The following is an 11,517-nucleotide window of genomic DNA, read 5'->3' on the forward strand; positions in this document are numbered from 1 at the left end:
TTGGTTTTCTGGTAGGCTTGTCTGAGATCCTTAACTTTCACGCGGCACTGTAGTGAGTCCCTATTGTGGCCTCTCTCCATCATGCCCTTGGAGATTTTATCAAAAGTTTTGGCATTTCGTCTTTTCGAACGAAGTTCTGCTAGGACAGAATCCTCTCCCCATATAGCGATCAGATCCAGTACCTCCCGTACGGTCCATGCTGGTGCTCTTTTTCGATTCTCGGACTGCATGGTTACCTGTGCTGATGAGCTCTGTGTGATCACCTGTGCTCTCCATGCTGGGCAAACAGGAAATGAAATTCAAAAGTTCGCGGGGCTTTTCCTGTCTACCTGGCCAGTGCATCCGAGTTCAGATTGCTGTCCAGAGCGGTCACAATGGTGCACTGTGGGATAGCTCCCGGAGGCCAATACCTTCGAATTGTGGCCACACTCACCCTAATTTGAAATTGCAATGTCGATTTCGGCACTACTCCCCTCGTCGGGGAGGAGTACAGATATCTATATTAAGAGCCCTTTATATCGAAGTAAAGGCTTCGTTGTGTGGATGGCTGCAGGGTTAATTCGGTTTAATGTTGCTAAATTTGAGATAAACTCCTAGTGTAGACCAGGCCTAAGAAAGGAGTTGCAACATTACATTAGCTGTCAACTCTGTGGACTAATTTACACAGCATGTTAGCACTTCTAATGGAAGGGAGCTCCTGCCACTCGCCAGCCAACAAAATATCACTTTCCAGACCAAATCTTGCTGGACTCAGTCATGAAGAACTGCCATTGAATTCACCCCCGGAACTTTGTGACAGTTCAAACACAGCTCCAAGCTTTGCTGCTCAGATCATCGCTAACGAAAATGAAATGCAGCTGAATTACTCTTAAAAGCCAGCCCTCAACTTGTTTGATAATATGGACTTTTCCCACCACAACTCATTTTGAGGGTTAAACTAAATACTCAAGGACTATCCCAGAACTGTCCAGTAGTTTGGAATTCTTCAGAGAGTGAAACTGGTCAGGATTCAACACATGATCTCACTGTACAAAAATGGCATGTTCCGGAGATGATCAATTTAATACGAAGCCAGGAAATGGTGGCTCTTTAGCTGTGCAAGTCTAGTATTCAAATAATAAAGCAAATGTCCACAGCAGGAGCACTCTAGGAATACAAAATGGAAACAAATCCCATGCGTACAGTAAATATACGCGCCTCCTTACAGAATTCTGTATTCTGCTGCAGTATGGACAAAGGTGCGTTTATTTCCACTCTACCACCATGATGCTAGAAGTCCGTGCTAAGCTCCCATGCTTTTCAGGCAGCTGTCACAGCACCAATGAATGCAGGCATTGCCGCGGTCAGGCAGCATATTCCTGCAGCCTCAGGTGCATGTGTGTCTTTACCATGTGCTAGATTCATGGCGTCTCCCTGAGCCTTTGCTCACACGGATGGTGCAGGGGAGTGAGTATTCCCTAACACAGCCTCCAGCGTCTGCTCTTGTGTGAGACCTCACTCCCACTCCCAGCCACTGTTTCTATTCAAGAGGGCACCAACCTCCACTCTCTACTCATGCACGAAGGAGAAACAGGCCCCCTGACTCCTACACACGCAGTCTCAGCGGAAACTCTGTTGTCTGATTTAAAAGAAAAATAAAGTGCACCCATAACTGGGGACCTATTTCTTCCCCACCTGCAAATAAAGAGCCCCTGCTTTGCCCCTTGCTCCCTACTCCCACCATAACCATTCTGGGTCCCCAATCCCAATACGTTACAGTCCTTTATTTTAAAACTCCAAAGAGGATCTAGCAAGAATATTAAGCATGTCTCCTGGTCTTCAGCTGTTGTAGCCTATGCTCCCATATCCCTTCCCTTCCCTCTTTCTTTGTTTATTGGAATCTCTTCCCATGTCGAGTCTAAGGTAGACGATAAGATCCTAAAGGCAGAAAATTTGTCTGCAAAACTATGGTGCTGAACAGAAAATAGCAACACACAGGGCCCTGATCCTCCAGCCGAATGACTATGGAGAGCAAGGCGAAGGTTGTGAGCCTAGCCCTGGAGCTGATGTGCCCACGAGGTTAGATTAGCATGGCTAACGTGTATAATAGCATTTCTCCAGTGCTGCTTTTGTGGCTGGTTGAGGCACCGAATCTACCTCTGAGCGATGGTATCACAGTGCTACTGTAGTAAACGTTACCTCCTCCCTGCAAACAGGCTGATCATTAGGGCCTATAAGTCTCCTAGCCACACTCCCCATCAATGCCCAATTCCAGAAGCAGTCTTGGAGGACAGAAAACATACTCAACATGTGTAACTGGGACACTGGGAAGGAACAAAGAGAAAACTCTGTTGATGTAGCCGTGCTGCTCAAGCCGATTTGCTTTTTCAGTATTTCTTAAAAAGCAACTTAACCTCAAGAAAACGGAGATTTGGAACCTGCTCTGTTTGGAATTCCTCTGGCACTGGACTCCCGGCATTTCAGCTTTATTTATTCGTCCCTTAGCCAAAATGCTTCTCTCCTAAACAGAAGTTCTCTACTTTGGCATCAGTTGGAACAGTCCCCGCCCCCATGGCCTAAAGCTTTTTATAACAGGTAGGAAAGCATGGGCACTATTAATCAACCGGCATGTGACTTCCCTATTTCAGAAGGGCTCATGCTGCAATACGCATGGGGCCAAAGCCAGGAAGTCCCTGCAGATAACTGAAGAATGTTCTTCCATAAGAACTAAAACAAAGTTGCAACAGTTTTGAGAAACGTTCTAGCAAATTTAAGTCGTCTTGGCAATAAAGGCAGCCGTAATCTCCAGACACAAACATCCACTGCAGATAAAAGTACTTTGCGCTCTGAAAAGCAACTTTTCTTTAAGGATCTTGAAAGTATATCACAACATGAGTTAATAAAGCTCTGACACAGCCTACCATAAGGGAATGTATAGTTCAAATAAGCCTGCACTGGCTAGAAAATTGACTAAATGACCGAATAAGTCTTTTCCATTTTCATTTCCGTGACTCTGAGGTATTACTATTAAACCCATTTTACAGGTGGACAAAGTGGGGCACAGAATAGTTAAGAAATTTGCCCAAGCTCAAAAACAAACCCGTGGAAGAGGTGGGAATAGAATCAAAGTTACTGTTGCGTGCTGTAGGCAGTAGAGGACACTCACTCCAACTCTAAGTAGAGCTGGGTCAGGAATTTTTCAACACAAGGTATTTTTGTTGTTGCTGTTGAAAAATGCCAATTCATTGAAACTGAAATTGTTTGTGAAACAGGATTGGTTTCGACAAATCTCCTGACTCAAAAAATGTATTGAAACAAGTTTCAAAATTGTCAAAAAGTTTTGACATCTTCGAAACAAAAAAATGCCAGGTTTCCAGTTCAAAATGATGTTTTTTTTAGACACTTGAGCTAATTAGACTGAAAAAGAGGTAAGAAAAAAGGTTAAAATAAAACATTTCATAATTATTGAAATGAAACATTTTGATTGACCAAAATGGGGGAAAATAATCAAAATCTTTTGGCTTGTGAAAATTTTTGAGATTTCAACTTCTCATCTCTTTTCTGGACAGTAAACATTTTTGAATTCTCAGAAATATTCATAAGATGGGAAAACCATTTCTGCCTAACTGTGACAGCTTACTGAAAAATTCCTACTTTGTAGTGCTGTATAGCGGATGAACTTACGAGTTCCTACCCATTTGATAGATTACCAGTTGCACTGGTATTCTGCATTTTAAGTATAAGGTGGAAAGTGGCAGGTGCTTTCCAGATGGAAGAAGTTTTTGAAAAATGTAACCATTTCCTCTGATCTGACTGTTTGGCATGGAAGCATCTTGCAATGCTGCCTCCTAAATGAGTAATCAGTTCCGGTGATCTGAAAGCAGGAATGACCTTAGGACAATTTGGACTGCAGTGGATTTGAAGGAATAAAAGGCTGGAGACACCTTAGAAAGGGATTGGACACCCCACTGATGTTTTCGCTAAGGGTCTGTCTATACCACGATTACACTGGCCTGTGCCAGCTGACTCCGGCGAGCTGGGTGCAGGCGAAGGAGCTGTTTAAAAGTGGTTTAGACATTCAAGCTCAGGCTGGAGCACAAATTCCGGGACCTTCCCCCATCACGGGGTCCTGAGCCCGAATGTCTACACTGCAACTAAGAACAGCTCCTTAGTCCGATGCCCACTAGCCTGAGGCAGCTGGCATGGGCCAGCTGTGGGTTTTTAATTGCAGTCTAGACATACCTTAAGACTCAGAACTTCCAGGCCACCTATTAACTAGAGGCCCCCTGAATCCAGCCCTCCTGAGCTTTGTGGATGTTTGGATTCAGATTCAATTATAAATCTCAGCTTTGCAGCTTGGTCCCAACCTCTACTGTTAGCATTGGTAGGAAGTTATATTTAATGCTCATGCAAGGCTGTTTTGTCTGTAACCCTTCTGCCCATCTAAGTTGGCAGCAACAAGGGCCGGGTTCTGTATCTAGGGGTTCCGTTTCAATAACACAATGCAAAACCGGCTCGAGCCCCCACCCAGTGACCTGGGACAATTACATACCACCCCCCTGGGTACCTCTAAGAGGCAATACTTCCCCTCTCGCAAGCACGGAGTCTGAGTGTAGCAGAAAATGTTTAATAACATGAGGTAAACGACATCAGCATAAAATTGGAAAAAACACCACAAACAGGATTCATAACACAAACCATGAGCAAAACCCACCCCAGCAAATTGGGCTGTGTCCTTTCCCTTTGGTTCTTGAATCCAGCAACCCAAAAATCACCCAGAGTCCCCAAAGTCCAACATCCCCAAAGTCTCTGGGGTCCAGCAACCACCCAAAGTCCCAAAAGTCCAACAACCCCCAAAGTCTCTGCCCCTGGTCAGTGCAGCCCCACAGTAAAGGGGGGGGGCACGCAGGGTGTTAAGGGGCACCTTACGTGATCCGAGGCTGGCCAGCCGTCTGTTTCTCCGTGGGGGTTCCGCCGCAGCCTTTACCACGAGCCAGTCCACTTTCCTGCCATCCCACAAACTGCTCCGCTCTACAAGCTGCTCCGCTCCACTCCACTCTGCTCCGCTCACCGACCTGTGAGCCGTTCCAGCCGTCCCCGCAAACAGCTCCGCTCGCCGTTCCTTGGGCCACTCCAACCGGCCCCACAAGGCTCCATGCCGCTCGCTGCTCCTCCAGTCGTCCCCACAAATTGCTCCACCAGCTGCTGAGCAATATAGCTTCAGGCTCCCCCACTAGTTAACATAGCCTCAGTGATCTCAGCTCTTAATAACATCAGCTCTTTTGTGATTTCAGCTCTTAGCGATTTCAGCTCATAGTATAGTAGGGGAGCCCCAGTGCTGGTGCACCATTGGCCCAAAGTGACTTCAGCTCAGCAGCCTGTAACTAGACTCCTAAGGGAATCAAAGTTAGCTCTGACATTCCACAGTGGAGAGAGGAGGTGGTGCAATTGGTGTTTTGGATCCTCAGAGGGGGCCCATACCATCAGGTGCAAATACTTGTCCCCATCCTCTCTCAATTCACTGGGTTTTGTAACCCATGCCCCTTGTCAAGCAAGTGCTACTTAGGTAATGGTGAAGGACTCACTCAGTCCTTCTGTCATACAACAGTTCCACTGGCCTTGATTCACAGAATCAGGGTACCAAAACTTTATTCTTCCTGCCCCAATAATAGAGAAACTGGGGATCCCACACCAGCCAAAGTAACCACTTTCAGTTGCTGTGTTTCCTGCCAGGCGAGTGGGTGTGCCTATGCAAACAAGATCAGCCCCTGGAGTTCTTTTCCACACTCGCCATAATTCACCACCAGATGTCAGGGTAGAGCTCATCCTGACTCTGCTTACATGTCCAATGCATGAAACAGCTGCTAATCTGCTATTAAAGTAAGGGAGTTTATGCACTTCCTTTGATATTAGACCAGGGGTTGCCTCATTATTAAAGCATCTCTTCAAATGCCATATTTACACAGTTCACCTTAAAATAAGTGTTTGCTACTGAGGAATTTCTACTTGTTTACTTAGCCAGGATTTTTTCTTATTTATTTAGTCTCTTTGTTTATTTCTTCCTTTGAGTCAGTCATCTGTGCTGCCTTGCTAATAAATAGGTTATTAAAAATCCCCCTGGGAAAAAGCTAGTTCTGGGTTACTCAAATATAAATTCCATTTCATGGCCTGCAGCAGTTCACGTCAGTTCTTGGTCAGGAGGAGTTTACAATCTTCCAGGAAGCCTGTCTTAATCAGTACAGCACAAGCATGGAAGACAGAAGACCCAGAGTCCATTTGCATCTCTGCCCACAGATGTGGTGTGGGATCGTGGGAGAGGAATTTAAGAGCAGATTTTTCACAGAACAAGCAGCACTCCTTTCTGCATTGCACTTTGGCCTGGTATACTGAGCCCCCCAAGCTGGATAGCCAGATCCCCTGCTGAGCACCCAGAAAAGGCCCTTTGGAAAGAACCCTACCTATGACCTGCCCACACTCGCCCAGCCGTTAATCTGTGGGAAAGATGAGAACAGCACCCAGATATTCCAAGTCCCTGTCCAGCCTCGTGCTCGCGTGTCCGATCCTGCGAGGTACAGGCTGCTGAATTCAATGAGAGCTGAAAATGCTCAGTCTCCCTCAAAAGGCACTCAAGCACCTTGCAGGCTTGGACTCCTCTCGTCCAAAACTCTACCCCACGCTCCAAAACATTTTCGAACCTCAAGCCCTGCCATTCTCAGAGTGAGTCACTGTTGAGGAACGCAGGAGAACCAGAAACGTACGCGCATGAAAGCCAGATTTCTCCTCCTTCCACTGAAGGTGCAGTTTTGCCAGAAATGTAAAGCTATTACCATTACCACTAAGTACCGACAATGGAACTGCTCAGAGACGTTTAATTTACAAAAAAGAAATTAAACACCACACCCATAAAAACAAAATCTTTCCCCTGGGAAATTTTTTCACTGTAGGAAAAATGTACATTGTATTACTGATTATTATATTCTCTCTTGCTCCACAGCAGTATTATTCAGAGCTGTACATTTCTGTTACAGACATTCGTCTGCTTGGAGAAATTACTCCCTGAATAGAGGCATTTGCTCTGTAATATAAATACAAATTCTTTTTGTTTTCCTCCAGTTCAATTTTACCGAAGCAACATGCACAGTTAAGTCCCAAATACAAAAGGGAAAGCCATTTCAAGCTGGATTTGTAAGAGAAGATGCCAAACTGGCTTTGTGCAGTTGGCAGTTCATAAAATCACAGAACATAAAAGGAGAGCCTGATCCATACCCCGCTGAACGTATCGGAAGGGGAAAATGTGACGGGAAAGTAACTTACTCCGCAAAATAATTTGCAAGGCGGGAAAGAGAAATGTTTCAAATCACTTTCCATTCTGTCTGACAAAGAAAGTGGAAACCCATTCAAAAGAAACAGGACATGAGCCCTCTGGGTCCTCCAGATTACTCGTCATCCGCTCTTCTCTCCTCTGGTACTATTTTAACTCCCTCTGGAACTTTCCTCAGAAACACTTGAGAGGGTGGAAATATCATTATCATACTTTCAGCGGAATGGGCTTGATTCTGATCTCACTCCAGTGTAATTCCATTGACTTCATTAGCATTACACTTGTAGGAGAATCAGGCCTGATATACTTATCTGCAGTGCATCAAGCCCACTAGTATGTCTGTGTGCCTGCTTACCGGTGCTCTGGGTTTGGCCCGTGACGGAGATTGCCGGCTTCTCCAGGGGAGTGCACAAGTTCACAACTCGTGCATTCAATCTGAGCAGCAGGTTCAGCTGGACTTGGTGTCTGTTGTCCTTTAAAGAAGAGCAAAAGGAAAGCTGCACATGTTGGTCCTGGATGACACGTCCCCCTTTACCTATACAGGAACTCCTCACTTAACGTTGTAGAGATGTTCCTGAAAAATGCGACTTTAAGCGAAACGATGTTAAGCGAATCCGATTTCCCCATAAGAATTAATGTAAATGAGGGGGTTAGGTTCCAGGGGAAATTTTTTCACCAGACAAAAGACTATATTATATATATACACACACACGCAGTATAAGTTTGAAACAAACAATTTAATACTGGTACACAGTGATGATGATTGCGAAGCTTGGTTGAGGTGGAGGAGTCAGAGGGTGGGATATTTCCCAGGGAATGCCTTACCGCTAAATGAACTAGCAATTGGCTGAGCCCTCAAGGGTTAACTCTCACAACACTCTACAAAGCAGCAGGAAAGGAGGGAGGGCAGACAGAGACACACACCCTGTGTGTGAGAGGAAAAACTGCGCATTTCCCCTTTAAGTAGCTGACCCCAGGCTTAAGTACACTGCCCTGTTAATTAAATCAGCTTGCTGAGACATGAGACTGTAGCTACTGCCTAGAAGCTCCCTCTGTCTGTCGTGTCCCCCCCCCCCATGGAAGATGGGGTAAGCAGGGTGCAGGAGCAGGGGGGAGGGGGACACACGCTGACATTAGCTCCCCTCTTCCCCCCCCCCCATACAGCAAGCAGGAGTCTCGGGGAGCAGCTCCAAGGCAGAGGGCAGGAGCAACACATGGCAGTGGGGGGAGGGACACAGCTGAACTGCCAGCAGCTGCTGCACAGGGAATTTAGGGGAGCGGGGAGCTGATAGGGGGGCTGCTGGTCCACCCTGGTTCCAACCACCCACCAGCTAGCTGCAACGGACTGCTCTTCCTGCAAGCTGTGGCCAAAACAGGCGGCTGCCAAACGACTTAGAAGGGAGCATTGCACAACTTTAAACGAGCATGTTCCCTAATCGATGAGCAACTTAGGGTACGTCTACACTTACTTCCTGGTTCGGCGGAAGGCAATCGATCTTCTGGGATCGATCCCGGAAGTGCTCGCCGTCGAGGCCGGTACTCCAGCTCGGCGAGAGGAGTACGCGGCATCGACGGGGGAGCCTGCCTGCCGCATCTGAACCCGCGGTAAGTTCGGACTAAGGTACTTCAACTTCAACTACGTTATTAACATAGCTGAATTTGCGTACCTTAGTCCGAAGTGGGGGGTTAGTGTGGACCAGGCCTTAATATTGAAACAACGTTAACCGGGACGACTAAGTGAGGAGTTCCTGTACTGAGCACACACTGTAACTCGCAGCTAAGGTCAGGCAATGAACAGAAGGTGGGTAAATCATGCTGCTCCATGAACGACAGCCTGGGGATGTTACTAGCTTGATTAGCAAAGATGTGTATTTTAGAGCAATGGCTCTCAAATCTTTTCCGTATTGCGGATCACTTATTACAATACAGGTTTTTCTTGTGACTTTCCCCATCGCTACACTCCCTGCTAGTGTACACTTGTAGCATTTAGTGACAAGCAATGTAACTAATTCCTCCATGCCCCAACATGGCCTGATCCTGATCCCGCATAAGCAGCATTGCATGGAAACTGACTACAGCCATTAACCACGGACAACCACGCCACAGTCCCTGGAGGCACGTGCTGTAGATGTGTCAATGATCACAGCCATGTGGGTGTCTTGCTGGTCACCCAGGAATGGGTCTCACATGCAGGGGCTGTAACGTAAAGAAAAGCCTTTGTTCCCATCTGGCGGGGATTGCTAAGAGCTGATGTAGAGCTGCCCAGAGGAAGCCATTTGCAGTGCACAACCACAAGCTTTACTGGTCCTACCAAACCGAGGAACAATGAAACACACTCTTATGTATGGTTCCCATTTCCCCTCAGGAATACAGACTTCATTATTTATTAGCTTCAACTGGGGAAGCTTCAAGTAGCTTGAATACAATGGTAGGTATGTTCACACCTAGCACACTGCACACAGTGAACAGATGTGGCTTCTCTTCGCATTGCCGGCTGGGAACTAAAACACAAGGCAAGATTACAAATGCTGCGGGCAAGAGAAATAGCTCCTGGTCTCCGGATGGGGATTACATTTGGTAATAGCTGAACTAGGGAGTCTTGTGCACTGCCAGAGCCACGGAATTTGGAGTTTTTGCTGAGCAGAGCTCTATGAAAGGTTAAAAAAATACATATTCACTCTTTACATTGAGCTCAACCAGCCATTTTTCTTTCCCAAAGGAAAGCAATGTCATGGCTTAATGACAGCTTTGCGGAGGGCAAAACAGTTGCTATGGCAATGGATTTGAAAACTTAAGAAAATAATATGGGAAATCTGATTTGACCTCTCATATGGTAAATGACTGAGATTAAAAATAAACCCAAACCAAAACCAATCTTAAAGCATGAGTCACCCGGACTTTTCCCCAACGTTGTTCTACTAGATTCCAAGCAAGCTGTGCTCAGAAGGCTCTGGAATGTGCAGTGGCAGGAGTACATGTCAAACCTGTCAATGAAGCCCACATTTGACATTTACCAAGAATTCTTACTCTTCCAGATGCAGATTAGGAACCAAATACCATGTGGTCATTTCTCCAGAACAGGCGACATCCACTGCAAAAAAATAACCACACCAAGAATTCTGAGGTGTAGCCGTAGTCATATAAAGAACACTTTGTACTTCGACAGCACTCCCACGAAGCATCCGAAAGAGCTTCCCAAACCAAAGATGGGATCATACCAACCAAATCAGATCCACATCTCTGATGCACTTGAGTTCACGGGTGTTCGGAACCCGAGTTTTGGGTCAACCCACAAGAAAGATGAGCCGTTTTTCACAATTTAGATACAGATTTAACACACTACAAAAGTTGAGGGGTGTTTGGGTTGAGAGTTAGAGTGCAGCTCCCCCGTCCCCCCGTTACAAACATCATTCAAGTCTCACAACCTTTTCAAGACTCTGTGTGCCATGGTTTTTGGATGCCCAACCTGAGGCATTAAATTGGACAGCCCCAAACAGTGGCATCCAAAATTAGTAGGCACTCATGAAAATATGGTCCCCAGTGGCTGGCCCAAGGTCATGCTGGAATAGAACATAGATTTCCTTACTCTTTGGGATTTTCAAAAGCACCTACGTGATTTAGGAGCACAATTCCCATAGACTTTCAATGGGACTTATGCTCCTAAGTCATTTAGGTATTCTTGAAAACCCCACCTTTTCCCCACACGACCAATCTTCTCTTTTGTCTCAGACAATATGTCTGAAAACGTGGACTGAATTGCCCACATGAGTTGGCAGTGGCCTGTCTGGCAAGGATGCTAATAATGAACATTTTTGCCACATGCGGAGAAAATCATGATCTGCTTCATATTCATAACTTTCAGTTTCCAGGACAGAATATTCTATATAGAGATAGCTATAGAACAATTTCATACATTGCTTTGTATGGATTTTTTTAAAAAGCTCTCTCTTGTTTGTAAATATAATTGTAAGTGTGAGGTAATGCAGTTAGCCTTGTACCTCTTTTGGTTTTTTTAGAACAACAAAAGCTTTCCCATGACAGTGAATTTCAGGTGCACGTCTGAGAATAGTAAAATGGGAAACACTGGTATAGAATGTCACCAGGGCACAGCTCAATTGGTATTAATAGTCCTGTGCCCATCCACACGGGCTCTACTTGTCCAATTGCAAAATTGAATGATTTAACTGTAAGTAAAATATTATTCCCATTCATCATTT

This window comes from Terrapene carolina, unplaced genomic scaffold (assembly GCF_002925995.2).
Source record: "Terrapene carolina triunguis isolate 2854851 unplaced genomic scaffold, T_m_triunguis-2.0 Scaffold67, whole genome shotgun sequence".
Lineage (NCBI taxonomy): Eukaryota > Metazoa > Chordata > Testudines > Emydidae > Terrapene > Terrapene triunguis.